The following is an 18,996-nucleotide window of genomic DNA, read 5'->3' as shown; positions in this document are numbered from 1 at the left end:
AAAAACCAAACAACCCAATTAAAAAATGGGCAGAGCACCTGAATAGACATTTTTTTTCCAAAGAAGACATACAGATGACCAACAGGCACATGAGAAGATGCTCAACCTCGTTAATCATCAGAGAAATGCAAATTAAAACCAAAATGAGATATCACCTCACACCTGTCAAAATGGCTTTCATCAAAAAGAACACAAATAACAAATGTTGGTAAGGATGTGCAGAAAAGAGAACCCTAACATTTAGAGAAGAGCTAACACCCAACCTTGTCAAACTCTTCCAAAAAATTGCAGAGGAAGGAACACTTCCAAACTCATTCTATGAGGCCACCATCACCCAGATACCAAAACCAGACAAAGATACTACAAAAAAAGAAAATTACAGACCAATATCACTGATGAATATAGATGCAAAAATCCTCAACAAAATACTAGCAAACAGAATCCAACAACACATTAAAAAGATGATACACCATGATCAAGTGGGATTTACCCAAGGGATGCAAGGATTCTTCAATATAAGCAAATCAATCAATGTGATACACCGTATTAACAAATTGAAGAATAAAAACTATATGATCATCTCAATAGATGAAGAAAAAGCTTTTGACAAAATCCAACACCCATTTATGATAAAAACTCTGCAGAAAGTGGGCATAGAGGGAACCTACCACATCATAATAAAGGCCATATATGACAAACCCAAATCAAATATCATTCTCAAGGGTGAAAAACTGAAAGCATTTCCTCTAAGATCAGGAACAAGACAAGGATGTCCACTCTCGCCACTATTATTCAACATAGTTTTGAAAGTCCTAGCCACAGCAATCAGAGAAGAAAAAGAAATAAAAGGAATACAAACTGGAAAAGAAGAAGTAAAACTGTCACTGTTGCAGATGACATGATACTATACATAGAGAATCCTAAAAAATGCCACTAGAAAACTACTAGAGCTAAACAATGAACTTGGTAAAGCTGCAGGATACAAAATTAATGCACAGAAATCTCTTGCATTCCTATACACTAACGATGAAAAATTTGAAAGAGAGATTAAGGAAACAAGCCCACTCACCACTGCAACAAAAGAATAAAATACCTAGGAATAAACCTACCTAAGGAAGTAAAAGACCTGTACTCAGAAAACTATAAGACACTGATGAAAGAAATCAAAGATGACAAACGGATGGAGAGATATATCATGTTCTTGGATTGGAAGAATCAATATTGTGAAAATGACTATACTACCCAAGGCAATCTACAGCTTCAATGCCACCCCTATCAAATTACCAATGGCATTTTTACAGAACCAGAAAAAAAATCTTAAAATCTGTATGGAGACACAAAAGACCCTGAATAGCCAAAGCAATCTTGAGGGAAAAAAACAGAGCTGGAGGAATCAGGCTACCTTACTTCAGACTATACTACAAAGCTCCAGTAATCAAGACAATATGGTACTGGCACAAAAACAGAAATATAGATCAATGGAACAGAATAGAAAGCCCAGAAATAAACCCATGCACCTATGGTCAACTAATCTATGAAAAAAGGAGGAAAGGATATACAATGGAGAAAAGACAGTCTCTTCAGTAAGTGCTAGGAAAACTGGACAGCTACATGTAAAAGAATGGAATTAGAACACTTCCTAACACCATATACAGAAGTAAACTCAAAATGGATTAAAGATCTAAATGTAAGACCAAACACTATAAAACTCTTAGAGGAAAACATAGGAAGAACACTCTGACATAAATCATAACAAGATCTTTTTTAACCCACCTCCGAGAGTAATGGAAATAAAAACAAAAATAAATAAATGGGGCCTAATGAAACTTAAAAGCTTTTGCACAGCAAAGGAAACTATAAACAAGATGAAAAGACAACCCTCAGAATGGGAGAAAATATTTGCAAGCAAATCAATGGACAAAGGATTATTCTCTAAAATATATAAACAGCTCAATATTTAAAAAACAAATAACCCAATCAAAAAATGGGCAGAAGACCTATATAGACATTTCTCCAAAGAAGACATACAGATGGCCAAGAGGCACATGAAAAGCTGCTCAACATAACTAATTATTAGAGAAATGCAAATCAAAACTACAATGAGGTATCACCTCACACTTGTCAGAATAGCCATCATCAGAAAATCTACAAACAACAAATGCTGGAGAGGGTGTGGAGAAAAGGGAACCCTCTTGCACTGTTGGTGGGAATGTGAATTGAGACAGCCACAATGGAGAACAGTATGCAGGTTCCTTAAAAAACTAAAAATAGAATTACCATATGACCCAGCAATCCCACTACTGGGCATATACCCAGAGAAAACCATAATTCAAAAAGACACATGCAATCCAATGTTCACTGCAGCACTATTTACAATAACCAGGTCATGGAAGCAACCTAAATGCCCATTGACAGACAAATGGATAAAGAAGTTGTGGTACATATATGCAATGGAATATTACTCAGCCATAAAAAGGAACGAAACTGGGTCATTTGTAGAGACATGGATGGACCTAGAGACTGTCATACAGAGTAAAGTAAGTCAGAAAGAGAAAAACAAATGTCGTTTATTAACACATATATGTGGAATCTGGAAAAACAGTATAGATGAACCGGTTTGCAAGGCAGAAATAGAGACACAGATGTAGAGAACAAACATATGGGCACCAAGGCAAGAAAGCAGGGGGTGGTGGTGGTGGTGGTGGTGTGATGAATTGGGAGATTGGGATTGACATGTATACACTAATATGTATAAAATAACTAATAACAACCTGCTGTATTAAAAAAATGAAATTAAAAAAAAGAGAGAGAACCCTTTTACACTGTTGGTGGGAATGTAAATTGGTGGAGCCACTGTGGAAAACAGAATGGAGGTTTCTCTAAAAACTAAAAATAGAACTACCACATGACCCAGCAATTCCACTCCTGGGTATATATTAAAAAATAATGAAAACACTAATTTGGAAAGATACATGCACCCCAATGTTCACAGCAGCATTGTTTACAAGTGCCAATTATGGAAACAACCTAAGTGTCCATCAACAGATGGATAGATAAAGGAAATGTAATATATATATATGGATATATGTGCGTATATATATGGGTATATATACATGGGGGTAGAGGATTAAGAGATACAACCTACTATATATAAAATAAATAAGCTAAAACGATATACTGTACAACATGGGGAGTATAGCCAATGTTTTGTAATAACTATAAATGGAATATAACCTTTAAGAATTGTGTATCACTATTTTATACATCTGAAACTTATTTAGTATTGTACAGCAACTATATCTCAATTAAAAAATTTAAAAATATGTAAGGTTAAAAGTTACTCATTCACAACTTTATTCCCAAAGAATGGTGACTTTAAAAAAAAAAAAAAAGGGAAGAGACCACCCTGCTTTACAAAGTTCTTGTTCCTGGAACTAACTCTGCAAACAAAGAAAGTATACAACTGGTAGCCACCATGAAAGCACCTCAAGTACATACACAGAACAATTAGGGAACACTCACTAACTAGTTATTCATGAACTCTCCTAACATCTTTACACAACAAAGGAAGGAAAGCCTAGGGCAGAGGGGAGATGAAAAGTTAACTATGATTTGCCGCAAAGCAATGTATTCAAGAAGAAGACATGTTGGAAAATTAGTGTCTTTTGTCCTTGGCATTGAGTCATTGGCATTCTTTTTCCTACTTTGGGTTTCTTTTTCAATTGCTCATCTCTTTAAAATCAATTATGCTACTTTGTAACCCTGAGATGCTGAAACTTATTTAAATGTTCAAAACAGTTAGGCAGACAAATTTGGAAAATCAGTTGAGAAGACAACTTAAGTGTCCAGTGACAGGGGATTAGGTGATTCAGTGTAAGTGATCTATGATATTGTTTTATAGTACATAGTTCTTGTATTGTGTTTCTTCCTTAAAAAAGAAAGCAAGTTTATTACATAAGAATCAGAAACATAAACAAGCAAAAAAAAAAAAAAGAATATCCATCATCCCATCTACCCAGAGGCAACACCTATTAATCCTTTGTTATCTCTCCATCTAGATCCTCTTGCAACATATAATCATTTTCCAAAAGCAGAATGCCTTCACATAGCATTTGATAGCCTTCCACAATTTATTTAAGTCATCCAGAGAAGGATATTTATATGTTTTAACTAACACCCTATTGTTTGGCATGTAAATACTTATAAATTTTCACTATTGTAAACAATTTGGAGAAGGAAAAAGTGAATATGAATTCAAAACTTAACGCAGAAAACAACAAGGACTAAAGTATTTCAGGAATCACACATTGTTACCTCCCATCACTTTCTTATTCATTCACGCATTTCTTTATTCAAGAAACATATGTTGAATATATGTACCTACGCTGTGCCAGGCACTTAGCTACGTGCTGGGGATCCAGTAAATAGAAAGATGTGGCCCATGCCCTATGGATTTTATGTAAGAAACAGAGATATAAACAAACAATTAGAAAACACTTTGAAAAGTGTTAAGATATGGACAAAACAGGGTTTACCAAATTACACTAGAAAAATCAGTGAGCAAGAATCAAAGTCTTGAAAGTCGATTGTGAGGGTAACTCCATGGTGCCATGGACCAAACTGCTTTCTGAAAATCACTCTCCCACAATTCACCTGGACTCCTAACACATCTTTCTGTTTTAATATATAAATTAACTTCTCCTCAGTCTTTCTCCAAAATGAAAGTCCCAGCTGCAGACACAACAGCCAAAGCACATACACACGCACACACCGTGTGTGGCTGATCACACACCTGGCAGGCTTCCTGCATCAGTAGGTAGACTGTGCCCGGTAGTGTCATATAGTTGAATGGATGTCACGTTAGCCCTATCTTTCTGGGGAGCTGTGTGTTGCTAACACATTCCAATTACCTCATTAAACTCTACATCCAATTTTCTGGATATAATAAGTTTATGGGGAGCCTGCTACTTGCATAGTAGAGTATATTATTAGAGTAGCAGAGTATATTAATATACTCTGTATACTAGTGCTAATGTTCACAATAATTCTAAATAGTGGATTTTTTATCTCTATTATACAGATGAAGAAACTGAGACTCACGCAGTTTTAATCATGTATCGAGAGATACACATCAGAGCAGGCTGAAGCCAGAGTATTCGCTGTGCATCCTTCTTCTTCTGTTCCCACAGTTCACCACAGAGAACAGCTCTGCTCCACTGTGGGTCAGCCTGCTCCCAGCCTTCTTTTTTTATTTTATTTTATATTGGGGTATAGTTGATTGACAATGTTGTGTTAGTTTCAGGTGTACAGCAAAGTGGTTCTGTTACACATATACATGTATCCATTCTTTTTCAAATTCTTTTCCCATTTAGGTTGTTAAATAACACTGAGCAGAGTTCAGGGCACTGCCTTCTAATGTGGACCCATCTGCTGCAGCGTGAGAAAGAAGGGACCCCTGGTCCACCTGCTCCAGAGAAGGGCTTTAGAGAGTGTCCCATGGAGCACTGCCTTCTCCCTCAGAAAGGCCAAGCTGCGCTTCATTCCTAGCAACCAGAGGGTTCCTGCCCCAGGGGCAAAGCACAGGTCCGTACCCTGGGCAGAGGGGCAGAGGAGCTTCCACTTCCAGCCTTTTCTCCCTTTTTCCTCTTTCCTTTTTTCCCTTTTTCTCCCTTTTCTCGCCTTTCCTCCCATTTTCCCACCCAAAGGAAGTGGGAAGAATGCTGCTCTCACTTCAATGAGCTTAGAGCCACCTTCCAGGGGCCTCTCCAGCATTCTACCTGTGGTCCCTGAATAGGGCGGCGGAGGATGCTGTGGGCCACCTGTGGACACTCAACATTGTGGTCCAGCAGGAGGCAGCACAGGCTCTGGGTTAGGTGTTAGGGGCATGTGAACACTCAAAGCTGACAGTCACCCTCTCAGAGCCTCGGTTTTATAAAAAAATATTAATAATAATAATAAAAGCAGATAGCAATAGTTCTCCTAGCTAGTGAGGGTTAGAGAAGCTGGTGCTTGTAGTTCAGCATAGCAGGTAAGTGAGTGTTCAATAAATGAGCACTTCTTATCCTAAACGAGGGATCAGCCACTGGGTGATAAATTTTACCTACAGTGGGTTTCATTTAAATTATGATCAAAAGGAGTAAATAAAAAGTGAAAAGTTTACAGACAGAAAGAAAACGAAGCGATATAGAGGAGGCCAAAAAAATTACGCAGAAATTTTGTTCCTGAATATCATGGTTTCAATTTTATTCCAACATCAGACTTACAACAGGCTATAAAAGTCAGATTTTCAACAGAAAAGTTTCTGTCCCCTGCTATTAAAACTTAAAATTTTCTTCCATTTTAAAAGTGTTTCAACAAGAAACAAAGCTGCATAAAATAAAAACGATGACTTTGCAGGACAAAATTATATGGAAGGTTTGTGTTATGATTTCAAACCAAAAGGAAAAATATGATTTGAGTTCAAATAATTCTTTATTTCTAATGGTATTAAAATTTGAATCTGGTATAATTAATTGCCTAAATTTCTCTGGGATGTACTATGGGCAGATTATAAACTGGATCAAAACATGAGGAGTAGAATAAGAATTCTTTATCTGCAACAGGATTCCCTATGACATTCTTCCATAATGTATAGTCTGTAACAGATACTCAAACCAGAGAGCTTGTTTAACACAGGCGTGTCATTTAACATACTCATCACATGTCACTTTCACAATCTTGTCAAACATACTTGGAAATTTACTAAGTCTGACAGATATATATCCAGTCCTCTTTTAAGATGTCATAGCAAACATTTGGCACAATTGGGTGTTATTGGACATGTTATCGCCTTGTCACCTGCTCAAGGATAACCAGACTGACAGCAGCCTAAGCCTTTTGGTATCCTCCGAAATTCAGATTTAAGGTTAAACTTTGCACTTTGCTATTCACATATAGTAATTACTGAAGTCCTCACAAGTTACAGACATGCCTGGTTACAAGGACATATGCTTAATTTAGGAAGACTAGATACTTTTTTAAAGAAAGCTTTCTATCAGAGTTCTGAAGGGTTTGTGGCTTTAAAACAGGAATTAAGATTCCAAACAAAACAAAACAAACAAAAGCGTGCAGGGCTAAGGTAGTCAGATACAATTATCCTGACCATCCCTGCCTCATATAAAGAAGCCTGCCATATTATCAGGAATTTAAAAAAAATTAGTCTTATGTATCAATCAGTTTTCAAATAACCATTTGTCTTAGATTACACTGTGTGCTGACCTTAGAAACACAAAAGTAATCATTTTACAAAAAGTTCCAGCAAAGTGCCAGTTTATTATGTTATTGTAAACAATAACCATGCAACTTAAAAAAATATATTTTCAAAAGAGGATCCAGGACAGTGATGCTGAGAACTCTGCTTAGGACTGTGAAAGGAAGGAATGAAATATTTTTTGCAGCACAGTGATTCTTGCCTTACCAATTACTGTGCAAAATTCCTGGTCCGCAGGGAACCCTGGCCTGTGCACCTGCCTCACAAGCCCCCAGAGTTTCAACTTAAAAAGCAACTTCATTAAGTCGTGTTCAGTACAATCCGAAAGGGTTATTGATGCAAAGACGAGTTTATTCCTGGAGGAGCGATCCTCCTAAAAGGTCAACAACTAAGTAGCTAATAGCAATAATGATGACCTTTCAGGGCAGGGCTTTTGAACCACAGGTAACCGGAGGCAGTTAAGGGGTCAAGTTTGAAATCTTTAGCAAACATGCAAATAGGTGAATAGGTGAATTTTGATGGGAAAAAAACGTTCAGAATATTTCATCACCCGTTCAAAGCAACCTGAGACGCTTCCCTCGCAGAATCGTACAACCATTATTTCCCAGTAGAACTAAATGACACCCGAGTTCTGAAGTCAGTTTGGGGAATTCTGCTGCACGATTCCTTCTTTAAACGAGTAACGTCCCGGGTCCCCCACCCCACAGGCTCCAATCCGAAGAACACGAGGGCATCACTCACTCTGTAACATGAGGTAGCCTCTTTTAACGCCTGTTTGTGGAGGCGGGGGTGGAGGGGTGTTGCTGGGTACATCCCAAAGTAGAAGCAAAATCATTCCTTAAACGGAAGGAACTCCCACCGTGCCTAGAGAAACCCGCGGCAGCGCACTGGTCAGTGAAATCAGCTCCGCATTTGATTTGACAAACCCGCACATCGTGGCACTGCGTTCCAAGAGCGGTTCTCTGCGCTTTAGAAAAGTTAACTTGTTTCATTCTAAAAAGAACCCCAAAAAGAGCAGAAAAGGAGCAAAATTGCAGGAAGAGGAGGACTTCCTACCCACACCAGCCGCCTAACGGGGAAATAAATAACCCTCCTTCTGGTCCCCCTGATCCACCGGCACCGGGAAGTTATACCCCGCGTGGGGCCGGTTAAGGACTAAGAGGCCGCGGCGCCTGCGAGTCGTTACCGTCCAGCGGGCGCTCGCGGTCCGGGTGGCAGCTCATCTCTGCTCCGGCTCCGGGCGGCCCGGGCGCGGCTCCCGCAGTCAGGCGGCGGCTGCAGTTGCCGAGGCAGCGCCCGCCGTGGGGACCCGCAGGTGCGCGCGGCAGCCGCTGGGCGCTCGCCACCGCGTGGGGACGGATAGGGACGCGCTCGCGCTGCCTGCGCTCCGCAGCCCGAGGCCCCGGCGCCAGCCTTCTGCGGCCCGCGCCTCTCTATTAATACTTGGCGAGCTGCTGGCGGCCTGCCACCCGCTTGACCCGGGGCCAGGGTCCCTCTGCCAGAGCTGCGAAGGGCTGGGGCACGGTGTGCGGGGGCGCGGGGCATTTGCCCAGGTGGGAACGGACAGGGCGCACCCCCAGCAGCCCTTCAGGGTAGAGACTGGACACGAGGTTGGGTGAGTGAGCCTTGGCCTGCGACCTTCCCAGCATCCAGTTTTTTGTAGTCACCACCTCGCTGGGTCTGATCTGGCCAGAGGAGCCCTAAGCTAAATCTGATGCCCGCTCCAGGCCACCAGCGCAGGGAACCTATTTTAGGGCAGCCGCGGTGAATAGGATCCGCTACCCATTCATTCAGGCCTGCCTTGACATTTAAGAGCTCCACAAGCGAATGTCTTGCCCCAGATCCCATTTCACCCTTTTGCCTCTGCAACATTACAAGTTTGGAGAAGGGAAGGCGTCGGCACCTTGTTGTCCGGTGGTAAAGAACAAAACGAGGCGGCGAATTCGAAAGGGCCTCTATCTGTTTGGTCTTTAGACTCAAATGTTCACAACACTGTAATTGCTCCAGCAAGCCCCTGCAAGTTAGGCTTCAGCCATGTTCCTATTGTAAATTTAAATTTAATCAGCGAGGGCTGCTTTTTTGTCATCCCTCCAACACGTTTCATGTTTAAATTCCCTTAGGAGCTTTTAACTGAGGCCGTTGAGATGACAGGAGCAATCGGTGAATACCATTTCACAGCACACTGATGACAACTACCTTATAGAACTGCATTTGTAATCCACATCCTTCAAGGGGCTAAAAAAAAAAATCCTCGTTTACTTTCTTAGCAGGTGAACTATTTCCTCTGGCTGCATAATTAAAGTCCATATCAGTGAAGACAGTGCAGCCCTTTTTCCTCAAATAAGAATTGATTATTCCTAATATACATAAGACTAGAGTTATTAAAAATATTAAGGTTAAGACCCTGCAGACAAATTTTATGAAGTTTCTGAGACTACCCTCCCTCCATCTACTCTTCTGTAGGCAGTTTCACCAGATAAAGGACTGAGATCTAGTGATGGAAGCATAAATAAGAACTTCAGGAGTTAAACTTTGGTGACTCTATTAAAAAAAAATTTAAAGGAGTATACACTCTGGCAAGTTTTTCATTTAATTAATTTTTTTTAGCTTTGTAGTAAGTGGACCCTCTCTACCCCAGCTCAGAACAGTGACCAGTGTCAGCCTCTGCTAAATTAAATACCTCTCTGTGTGAGGCAAACCAGGACCACCTGGGCCACAGTGGACTCTAGAAATGCCAATTTAAAGACCTGTTCCCTCTCCCCTCCTGCACCAACCAGGGAATATGCCATTTAAAATTTCTTAGATTGAAAGCCAGAAACTGCTCTATAAGCTCACCTCTTACTGGCTTATCTCAACTCTCATATTTACTCCTATGACAAAGGCATTATGTTATATTCCTTCTTGCTTTCATTTCTCAATTACTTGGCACTTCCTCTGTGCCAGTTACTAGGGATTTCAAGAAAAATCCTGCCCTCAGAATGCTGTAGTGTAGTTGAGAGAGATGGCATAGAACCAGCTACTTTTTCATCATCTGTTTCATGTTCCATGAAAGATATGGGGCACTGAGGAGCCACAGCTGAGGGGATGGCTAATTCTACTTGAAGGATTAAGAAATGTTTCTAACCAGTACTGACCATTTTCACTAATGATAGTAGCTATTATTTTTAAACATGTACTGTGAGCTAGGCACTCTGCTAAATGCTTTTCATACATTCCCTTCTATAATCCTTATATGGGATTGGGAATTGTTATTACCCCCTTTTTACAGATGGACAAACAGAGGCTCAGCTTTAGTAATTTGCCCAGAAACACAGAGGGGAAGCATTTCAGAACCATGATTAGAAGGCAGCTTTCTGTAATTACAAAGCCTGTGCCCAGTGTCTACACTGGGTTACACTGATTAGCAAAGATACTTTCCACAGTCTATGATAAGAGCTTTTCACCAAAACCTTTCAGGAAAATGGGTCCTTGGAAGGTACACAGACAGGCCGGCTGGCGTTGCAGGAAACTGGACTGCGCCCTGGCAGTCTTGGCTCCCTCACAGAGTAGCATCCACATTTCATAACAGGGTGGGACCCAAAAATTGTTCTTAAGAAAGAAGTTGGGAATTGTTGTCCCAGGCAGGACTGCTGTGAGAACACCATTCATTCATTCATAAATCCATTCAACATCTGTTGAGCACTTACTCTATTACACACACTTTGCTGGAAGCTGATTTCATCTCAGCAACAGATCCCCCTAGGAATGCTCCAAGGAATTAGGAATTTACATTGAGAGAAAGGAAAGAAAAAGTATCTTTAGACTCAGAGTTGGTTGGCCATTGGGCCAATTTACTGGAGGCTGAAAAACATCCCTTTTGCTGGACAGGAAGTGAGAGAGAAGAAGATCCTAAGCATCTATTCCAATGAGAAAACTTCCAACTTAGTCACACCTGCTCAAGGAGGCCCACAGTTGTATTGGTCTAAAATTCTGGAGGCATGTTCAGCTCTGGGACGGTAAAATGTAATGATTAGGAATCCAGCCTTTTTGTCAGACAAACACTACATTCAGATGCTGACCTATCAGATCCTGGGTCAATGATGATCCAGTATGGTCAATCCAATACTGTCCAGTGAATGAGTAGTAACTTGGGCAAGTTTTACAAATAGCCTAAGGCTCCATTTTGTAAAATGGGATTAATAGTATAAACCCTATAGGGTTTTTGCATGATAATCTTTGTATTGGTAAAGATGTATTAACAGTTTCTAGTAGCAGAGAACCAAATTAGCAGTGATTTTAAAAAATCAGGTTATTTTTCTCCCTTAACATGAAGGTAGTAGAGTTAGATGGTCTATACTTGGTACTGAAGCACCATGCCTTCATCAAGGACCTAGAAGCCTTGTCATTTTCTGCTCCAGCATCCTTAATACAAGCTTCAGCCTCAGGACTTCCTCATGGTCACAAAATGGCTGCCAGAACTCCAGACTGACTCATGTTCAAACAAGGAGAAGGAAGGGGGAAAGGGCAAAAATAACACCTGACAGCTGAGTCGGGTCCCTTAAAATAACTTTCTTGGAAGCCTTATCCAACAACTTCCATGTAAAATTCAATATATATTTCCTCTGCAAGAGAAGCTTGGAAGTGTGTGTGTGTGTGTGTGTGTGTGTGTGTTAACCTGGGCATTTTACAGATTCTGTTATCCAGGGAAAGGCAGCCAGCAATCTGTGCCATAGTTGGAAAACCATTTGACACAGTGCCTGGCACAAAATAAGTTTAAAGAGAGATAGACAGAGGCAGAAAGAGACAAAGAGAGACAGTAGCTGTGTTAGGGAATCAAGAAGTTCCCCCAAAAAACAGATGATAACAGGACTGGTCTGAATGTATGTGCATGTTGGGCAGGGCAGCAGGGAGTTTGGGTCAGGTGGGTATTTTTCATGAAAGAACATTCATTCATTTTATCAGTTTCAAGCAGAGTTCAAAACTGCCAGGAAACATCATTTAGATTATAATCAGCACACTTTGGTGCTAAATACCTAAGGAACACAACTTAGAGAAATCAAAGAACTCAGGACAAGAGGAAGAAAGACTACAGCAAATTCATAGAAACAAAAATGGAGAGAAAAAATGAGAAAGTTATCCACCATTTACTGTTTTGAAACAACCTAAGTGACATCTGGCTACCTTAAGAAATTTTTTTTAACAAGCACTTTATTAGGATATCAAGGGCATCAGACTTGACTGGAGGTTAGAAAATCAGACTTAGAAGTCAAGCAAGAACCAAGCCAGGTCTGAAAGTTCAGTAAGGAGGCAGCACAGCAGCATCTTTTTGAAGGGACAGGTCTAGCCAAGGATGCCCCCCCGCCCTGAAAGCCCCATTGCCACCCTCAGACCCTACCTCAAGTACCCAGAAAGAATGGAACTTCTTATTTTGGGATCACTTGATCAAATCAATCAGATGAGTGCACCGGATTGGCCAGCCTGGATCTAATGGTGGATACAGGATGGATCTCTTCCCTTTGGATCTCTTCCCCAGGTGCTGAAGTGCCCCCACTATTACCATACTCAAATAGAGGACACACACACACATAGGAAGGAAGGATAGATGCAGGACAGCCAAAAAAGACAAATGTCACTACGATATCCCCATAAGCCAAGCTGCGTTGTGAGCACATGTGATCTTCACAAGAATCCTGAGAAGCAATTGTAGGGGTTCAGAGCGAGCCTTCCCCAAATGTGCCACTTTTGCAAGGGGATTGTTTTGAGCTAAAGGCAATCAAGAGTCTGTGGGTTCAAGAGAAATTACTGCCCCTCCCTTAACTACTTAGGAGAACGTTAATTGGGAATTTTTCCCAGAAAAGAGTTACTACTGAAGATAAACGTTATCTAAGTGGCCCCATCTATATGCCAGGACAAACATCTAATTACCAAATATCTGTTCTTCTTCTGATCATCCTGTGAATTGCCCTCCTGTCCTTGGAAGCCCCAGGCCCCTATTCCACTCCTTAGCTCAGAATGGCATATATACCTCATTTTACCTTTCTGTCTCTGAAACTCTCATGTATGTAGGGTTCCTGTACATTTGAAATTAAAATTGACATTCTTCTGTTCCTGTGTCTCATGTCAATTTAATTCTTAGACCAGCTAGAAGAACCTACAAGGGTAAAGTTTTCTTCCTCCTAACATAATTATTATGACCTCTATTTTATAAATTTTATTAGGCCTTTGTCTAAGGCTACATACTTAGTAAGCAATAGAGCTGGGATTCAAACTCATGGATTTTAAGAGTTCTTCCGTTTTCTAATCTGTGACATACTTCCATCTTTTGTTTTATTTGGATTTGGCATCATAAGAAAACACCTGCCTCACTGGGGCTAGGGTCAAGGGATTTGGAAGCTGACATTGGGATATTAAAACTCACTTGACATTGAACACAGTTCTTGCAGCTAACAGATGACGAAGACACAACAGTTATGCTTTGATGATGTGACAGGCACTGAGTTAAATGTGGTACACAAGTAAGACATGGTCCCTCAGAGAACACTGTCTGGTAGGGGAAATAGATGTGTGAACAGTTAACTCAAAATGTGTTGTGTTAGATGTAACAATAAAAAGTAGGTACAAAAGTATGTACAAAAGTAGTGATGAGCAGGCAGCAACTGTGTCAGAATGACCTGGTTTTGCTTGGTAACAAATAAGCCATCAAATCCCTGTGGTTGATGACAACTAAGATTTATTTCTCATTCCTGCTAAATGTCCATCATGCATCTGGTGCAGCTTTCTTCATCACCCAGCCAGGACCCAGGATGCTAGACCATTGCTTCCTCTGGACCATTAACAGGCAAATCATGCTCAATCTCTGTTACAGGAATAACAGCCATTATTTCTGGTGATGGGTAATTAGGCAAAGAAAGTCACATGGCCAAACCTGACATCAATAGTACAGGAACATAACAGTCTTCCCTCCGAGAGGGACAGTAAATGTTTGTAAACAAGGATATAGCCACCTGGGAGAGGGTAGCAATGGGAAAAGCTTCCCCAGAGAGGAGAAATAAGAAGTGACTGGGATCAAGGTAGACTCTGGAATCAGCCTGGTTTGAATTTCACATCTACCACTTGCTTCATAACCATTGGAAAGTCACAAAAATTAGCTAAGCCTCCTTTCCCTCAACAGTTACTATAAAGAGTAAATAAAACAAACATTTAGCACAATGCCTATAATACTTGGATATTATAGTACATAGTAAGCACTTCATAAATGTTAGCAATTATTGGTGTAAAGAGCTGGCTTTTGAGAAATGAACACAAGTGTATCATATTAGGAAATGAGGTGGAATGCCAGTTTTCCAGGCAGAGGGACCAACATAGGCAAAGTGTTGGCATCAATAATTGGGTTGGTGTTTCTCAGAAAGGCTAAAGTGGGGAGATGGGGGTGCCCGGAGATAAGGTCCTAAAGAACCTGTAGTCCATGTTTAGAAGCTTAGACTTTCTCCTGGAGGCAGTGGAGACCCAGTGAAGAGTTTTAATCTGGGGCAGATGGAGAGAGGCAGTGGCATTATGGAAGATGGATGGAGGGTGAAACCAGAGGTGAGGAGACCAGTCATTCTAATAATCCAGGTGAGAGATGGAGAAGTGCTGCCACCAGGGAGGGACAGTAAGAATGGGGAGGAGAGACAGGAAGCAAAGAGTAAGAAATGTGTACAATCTGTATGTGGTGGGGGCCTCTGTCTGCCATCTCCACTACTGAAGCCCCAAACCCAGCACATCATCATGCATGAACCAGGCCCTGAGTAAGGAGCTATTAAGTGAACACATCGGCAGGACTTGTGCTGTGACTAGATTCTGGTCTCCCTTCTCTCAGTGTTTTCCAGATTCCAGAGCTTTCCAATTAGACTCACCTCCACGCCCATTCCTATGTCTTGGATGGGAACCTGAAATCTATATTTTTAACAAGCAATATTGATTAGAGGTAAGAAACTAATGATCAACATGAGAAACCCTGCTAAACTGATTAAAATATTATTAGCTGAGAAGAACAAGGGAGCTGTGTATGTCAGTGAGGTACCATTAGGTGATCTAGGACTTTGCATTCCTTTTTCTGTTCTGGGAACTCATGTTTGTATTCTAGAGGAGTTACATTATGGTTAGTTATGTCATTTAAAAAATAAATGTCTTTGTTGTAAGCAGTGTGGCTTCCACCCACTATTAGGAACCCTGGCTAATATACTAAGTTTCCTAGAAATCCTGCCACCCCATTGGCTCACGCTTTGGGTTTGATCAGAAAGGCAATGGCAATACCTCTAGAATGTTCCTTCTTGGAGTGTAATCTGCAGAACAGTGCCAGTCTGGGAAGTGCTCATAACTGGTCCATGAATAAGTTCAGACAGAAAATGAGGGAGTCATTTAGAAACTGTAATAGAAACAAGCTCAGCACCACTGACATCTTGGACCTGGAGGTGGTTGAATGCTCCATGCATTCTAGGCTGTGTGGCAGCATCTCTGGCATCTACCCACTAGATGCCAGTAGCACCTTCCTCTCGATGAGGACAACCAACAACGTCTCTAGACATTGACAAATGTCCCCATGGGACAAAATGTTCCTGGTTGAGAGCCACTGCTTTATAGCAATTTGACAGACTAATTTTATGTCTGATGTATCAAATAATATAAACATCAAATTGGGATTTGCATTATGTATATCTTTTTATTTCATTTTTCTAGTAATTTGTTATTATCATATTTTACTATTAATTTAAGGCAGATTTAAAACATGGTCCTTCCCACAGATAGTTTAGAACACACTAATACGAAAGGTCACTCTTAAAATACAGAAGTGTTCCTTAGAGGAAAGCGTACACCTGGATTATCCTTCATCTCTCTGCTGTAATAACCAGACGTTACAAGGTGACTTATGAAGAAATTAACTAGCCTTTATGTTTTTGCTCCTGTAGCCACCATGGAAAGTCTCCAGTCCTCCATTGCTACAGAAAAAGAAGTGTCTTCTGGTGAGAGTAAGCAGTTCTCTTGTCTTTCCCAGGACAGAGGAAATTTTGCTGGGGAGGGCATAGGCCAAGACAGAGACAGACCCTAAAATTCTTATGACAGAAAGGCCTAGGTCAGAGGTCACAAACTACCCAGCCACCAGCTGAATCTGGCCTACAAACAGGTTGTTTTTGGCTTCTACCTTGAGTTTTTTAAAAAATCAATTGCCAAACTATTTCTCATGAAAATCTCATTCTCAGCATCTCTTGAAAACTCAGAACCTTTTGGCCACAGTGGGCTTGGCTTCCCTCATGGTGTCAGTCAGCAGAAACTGAAAAGCAGCCACTGTCCTTAGTGCTCTTCTGCTGTCCCCTGACAAGCCCACCTCCCGGTGCATGTGGGCATGTGAGTTGGCAGAGCCTGGGATAGGCCTCCAGAACAACTAATTGGAAAATTGGAGAAACCTAGATGGCAGAGAATTTGACCTTTGGTGTGGAAGGAAATGGGGCCGATGACTCCCCAAGCCTGGGGGAGGCAGGTCAGATGTTCAAACAATTGCAGTAAGTTACACAGGTCTTGGCCTGGACCCTGGGGGCTGGAGGTAGGCAGGCTTCAGAAGGGGCTGGCGATACAGGCACCTCTGGAGGGGGAGGCAGATGGTGTCAGCCTGATCTTCCCGACTGTTCCTTTGGAATTTGAGCCACGATTCTGGTCTGCCTGGTAGGTGATGACCCCCACCAGCTGGTGTGCAGGCCCCTCTCACAACACCAATTACTTGGTATTGTCAGACTCAAGATTCCCCTGCTACAGAATGCCTAACCAACCCAGCAAGTGAGTGCTTGAGCCAAACTTAATGGACCTTAGGAAAATAAGTAACTGTGGCACTGATTGCACCCCGGGTGCCAGACAGCAATTGCCATCTGTTAGAGAAATACTTCGTGAGTATCTACCATGTACGGGCTGAGGATACAAAGACAGGTCAGACCAACAGTAGTCTCTTCCCTGTGATGCTCTCAGCTCAGGAGTGGAGGCAGATGTGTAGAAAGATAATTAGGACACACTGGGTGAATCAAATCCTGCAGCAGAGAGAGCATAAGTAACAGGTCTATGCTTGGAGAAACACGGGCTTCTCAGAGGAGATGGCATTCAGCTGGGCTTAGAAAATGAGGGAGTGTTTACCAAATGAAGGAAAGAAAAAGAGTCATTAGCCACAGGAATCAGCTTGTGCAAAGCCAGAGGTTTGTAGGTTTGCTGAAATGAGCAGCAGGTCAGAGTGGCAAGCACAGGGGTGGGGTGGGGTGGGGGAGTAAACAAAGTGGTGGGGATCTGAGAAGGGGGTTGGGGTAAAGTGGTATCTTCAAGTCAAGGTGTTCAGACCTGAGCTTGTACATTGAATGTCAACTCAACGGGGTATATTATCAACTTTGTTTCTTTGAAAGTCAAATCTGGTGACACATTAAAGATAGACTAGACAAGAAGAGCTGGAGATGGACAGAGCAATTCTGAGGCCATTGGTAAACCTGAACTAAGGAATAAGGAGGTAAGGAGGAATTTTCTAGAAAGCTCAACACTTGCATTAAAAGGGGAGGTGAGGAAATCTTCAAGATGGCAGAGGAGGGAGATATGGAGATCACCTTCCTCCACACAAATACATCAGAAATACATCCACATGTGGAACAACTCCTACAGAACACCTACAGAACGCTGGCAGAAGACCTCAGACCTCCCAAAAGGCAAGAAACTCCCCACGTACCTGGGTAGGGCAAAAGGAAAAAGAAAAAACAGAGACAAAAGAATAGGGATGGGACCTGCACCAGTGGGAGGGAGCTGTGAAGGAGGAAAGGTTTCCATACACTAGAAGCTCCTTCACTGGCAGAGACGGGAGTAGCTGAGGGGAAGCTTCAGAGCCACGGAGGAGAGCGCAGCAACAGTGCAGAGAGCAGAGAGCAAAGCGGAGAGATTCCTGCACAGAGGATCGGTGCCAACCAGCACTCATCAGCCTGAGAAACTTGTCTGCTCACCCGCCAGGGTGGGCGGGGCTGGGAGCTGAGGCTCAGGCCTTTGAGGTCAGATCCCAGGGAGAGGACTGGGCTTGGCGGTGAGAACACAGCCTGAAGCGGGCTAGTGCGCCACAGCTAGACGGGAGGGAGTCTGGGGGAAAACCTGGACCTGCCTAAGAGTCAAGAGACCACTGTTACGGGGTGCGCGAGGAGAGGGGATTCAGAGCACCGCCTAAACGAGCTCCAGAGACAGGCACGAGCCGCGGCTACCAGCACGGACACCAGAGATGGGCGTGGGACGTGGAGGATGCTGCTGCTGCCACCAAGAAGCCTGTGTGGAAGCACAGGTCACCATCCACACCTGCCCTCATGGGAACCTGTGCTGCCCGCCACTGCCAGGGTCCCATGATCCAGGGACAATTTACTCGGGAGAACACACGGCGTGCCTCAGGCTATTGCAACGTCACGCCACTCTCCGCCACCGCAGGCTCACCTCCCTCCTCCCGGCCTGAGTGAGCCAGAGCCCCCAATCAGCTGCTACTTTAACCCCGTCCTGTCTGAGCAAAGAACAGCCGCCCTCAGGCGACCTACACACAGAGGCAGGGCCAAATCCAAAGGTGAGCCCCAGGAGCTGTGCGAACAAAGAAGAGAAAGGGAAATCTCTCCCAGAAGCCTCAGGAGCAGTGGATTAAAACTCCACAATCAACTTGATGTACCCTGCATCTGTAGAATACATGAGTAGACAACGAATCATCCCAAAATTGAGGCGGTGGACTTTGGGAGCAACAA

General features: G+C 42.3%; 1 protein-coding gene across 2 annotated transcripts in view; it reads right to left on the bottom strand.

Moving 5' to 3' along the window:
* The window catches only part of GADL1 (glutamate decarboxylase like 1), a 502,071-nt gene that overhangs the window by 180,054 nt on the left and 303,021 nt on the right, over positions 1-18,996 (bottom strand). The gene's annotated exons all lie outside the window — the stretch shown is intronic.

Source organism: Globicephala melas, chromosome 11, assembly GCF_963455315.2.
Source record: "Globicephala melas chromosome 11, mGloMel1.2, whole genome shotgun sequence".
Lineage (NCBI taxonomy): Eukaryota > Metazoa > Chordata > Mammalia > Artiodactyla > Delphinidae > Globicephala > Globicephala melas.
Note: the sequence above shows the minus strand (reverse complement) of the source record. Positions and strands in the feature narration are given on the sequence as shown.